We start from the raw sequence: 3,173 nt of genomic DNA, 5'->3' as shown, positions 1-3,173 counted from the left end.
GGAAGAACAAAAGCATGGCAGTAAGAACAACTGAGAATCTGATGTGCAAGTAGGAGACAGAAAGCTAACAGGAATGGCATCTATTGAAACCTCAAAGCTCACCACCAGTGACACATGTTCACCAAGTGGGAACCAAGTATTAGAACATATTAGCATGTGGGGCCATTCTCCTTCAACCCACCGCATTTTATGCCCTAGTCCCCAGTGGTTCATGATCATGTCAGAACACCAAATGTATTTAGTCCAAATTCAAAAGTCCCCATAGTCTTTTCAGTTTTAACATTGTTTAAAAGTCAAAAGTTCAAAGTCTCTTCTGAGACTCAAGGCAATCTCTTACTTGTAACTCCCTGTAAAACCAGAAAGCATATCTACTTCCAACATATGATAAAAACCGAATACATATTACTATTTCAAAAGGGAGGAATTTCAGCATGGCGAGGAATACTGTACCAACAGAAAAGTCCTGGAAAATCCAGGGATTCAGGGGACTTAGATCCACATAATAAAGGCGAGAGACAGCAAGTCCCCCGCCACCACCAGGCTCAATGAAGGAAACTCTGAAACATTTCCACTGAAACCACAAACCAGGCAAGAATGTACATTTTCTCCACTCCTCTTCAATATAGTGCTTAAAGTCTTAGCTAGAGCAAGAAAACCATGGAAGGAGAGCAAGAGGATACAAACAGGAAGGGATGAGTGAAGTCAAAGTATCTTTCTTTACTGGTGGTGTGATTCTATACATAAAAGGCTTTTAAAAGCTCCACTAGAAATCAACTGTAGTTGATAAACACTTTTTATCAAATTAGCAGTGTACAGCTGCTGCTGGTGGCACAGGCCTTTAATCCCAGCACTCAGGAGGTGAGGCCAGCCTGGTCTACAGAGCGAGTTCCAGGACAGCCAAGGCTACACAGAAAAACCCTGACTCAAAAGCCAAAGAAAGTAGCAGCATACAAGCATCTACAATAGCCAGAGGGACCACTGTGCTAATCTACATTTATAGGTAGACCTCATACTATTTGGAAAGTCTCCAGAATAGCTTTCCTAAGAGCAGGCTCCTGTCCAGATGATTGACATTTCTATTTAGTTTGACACAGTGCAGAACAATGATATATAGTGGCCTTATAAGGTTTACGGTTCCTAGAATCACATTTATACACATATCAAGTAATGACTAGTCAGACCAGACAATTCAGAATGTCTTGTGCCAGAAATATGACCTAGGTCCCATACCTCTGGCTAATAAAGTCCTGCAGTTACAGTCCTTGCTTTTATAAGCTGTTCACTATGAAGGAGAGGTCCAGCTATAACACCCTTCAAGTCTGCTAATATCCAACAAGTCAGTAAACATTCGCATCAGATCATGCCGTTCTCCATTAAACAGTCGTTCTGTGCAAGTTTGGGATGGCAGCTCATGCCTGTAATCACAGCACTCAGAGTGAGGCAGGAAGATTACTGAGTTCAGGGCCAATTTGTGCTACAGAGTGAATATTAGACCAGCCATAGCTACCTAGCAAGACATTATTTTTTTAAAAAGAAAATTCGCCCTAGTTACCATGGTTACCTAGATGGCATTAGGTTCCTATGGCAACCATGAAGAGCAGGCTTTCTACAAACTGAATATGTCTCCAAACAGCCCTCCCTTTTGGAGCACTTACCTATCCCTTCTGTCAAAGCACCTCACTCTTCAGGTCACCTGAGAAAGCAGATTCAATGGCAAGCATGTATTAATATGCGAACAATTAGAGAAACACTGCTCAGGACAGAAAACAAAGACTGTTCCTAGATGTGGACGCTGTTTTTCTCACCAGATCGCCTCAGCTCTCCATTAAAAAGGCAGAAGTGTCATTATACCAATGATGTGTTTCTATGGCAACCAAAATGCAGAGGATGTTCTACAAACTGAAGTGCCTCCACAAAGCTTTCTTTGTTCTTGCTTCCTCCTGAAAACAAAACCCCTCACTCTTCAGTCCACCTGAAAAAGCCTATTCATCAGAGCAACCAGACTAACACAGGCTGAGGTCAGAACTCTGCTCAGGTAATGGGAACGAAGCCTGCGCTTGTAAGGAATTTTTGCTATAAAAATAAGAACTTATGAGAAAACAAAGTCTGATAGACTTTACCCAAGAGCATTTGGTTTGCTTTAACCCTCTGAGGACAAACATGTAAGATACACACTATACTATGAAGTTAGCCATTCGTGGCAAAAGGTTAACATAAACAACCACCAGACTGATCCAGAAACAATAAAATATGTCACTAAAGGAATCTCAAAGTTATTCTAGAGGAGGAAGCCAGGCCTATAAGAATTTAATTATTTGCTATGCAGAAGAAATTTCCCCTTTCCCTGTTGCATACTCACTGAGCAGCCAGGTCAGGGCATAGTATACATGGGCTGGCAAAATGACTCTTAATATCTTGAAAAAATGACATGTAGAGTCTTAGTCATATATAGGAGAACTAGAATTGCATTCTAAAATCAGAGAATGAATTTAAAGTCATATAGAATGGATTTTTTTTCTTGAAAATTCCTCCAAGAAGGAACCGATGAAATGATAGAGCCATACACAAACTATAACCAGCCTTACGAAAGTATCAAGGCTAAAAATACGCTCTATTCTTGTAGCTAACAGAGCACAGAAAAAGGGAAAGTTCATCATATCCACATGCTTTGGATGTCCATTTTTACGTAACAAAATGCCCCTAACTAATAGCCATTTATTATCTCTTGAGAGTCTGGGTTTTCATTAAGCTTTTGCTTTCTGTCTTATGAACTGTCATCAGACTAATACAACCCGAGGCATCATTGTTAGCTGTCATCTAAGCTACATCTGCCTGCTGCTAAGCACACAACTAGATGCAAGGAAGCTGCTCTGTAAGGTCTCTGCCACAGCCAGAGAAGAATCTCGCCAGCCTGGGCACTTTATGTGGCTGGAGTAAATACATCAGGAATGGTAGCAATGGGGAGTTTAATTTGTTCTTCCTTTGTTTAACCTCCTGCCTTTCTAGCATGGAGCTAGGCTTGAGGACTTTTCCCCTTGCTCTAGGGGAAATTTAAGGCAAGATGGTAGGTAGATGTTGTCTGAAGATAATGTTTCTCCTGTACTTTGAAAACCGTTAAACTTCAGGAAAGGATGTGTGGTGTTTGGAAAGAAAATGGCCTCCAAAGGGAATGA

The sequence above is a fragment of the Microtus ochrogaster genome, unplaced genomic scaffold (genome assembly GCF_000317375.1).
Source record: "Microtus ochrogaster isolate Prairie Vole_2 unplaced genomic scaffold, MicOch1.0 UNK116, whole genome shotgun sequence".
NCBI lineage: Eukaryota > Metazoa > Chordata > Mammalia > Rodentia > Cricetidae > Microtus > Microtus ochrogaster.
This window is presented reverse-complemented; position numbering follows the sequence as displayed.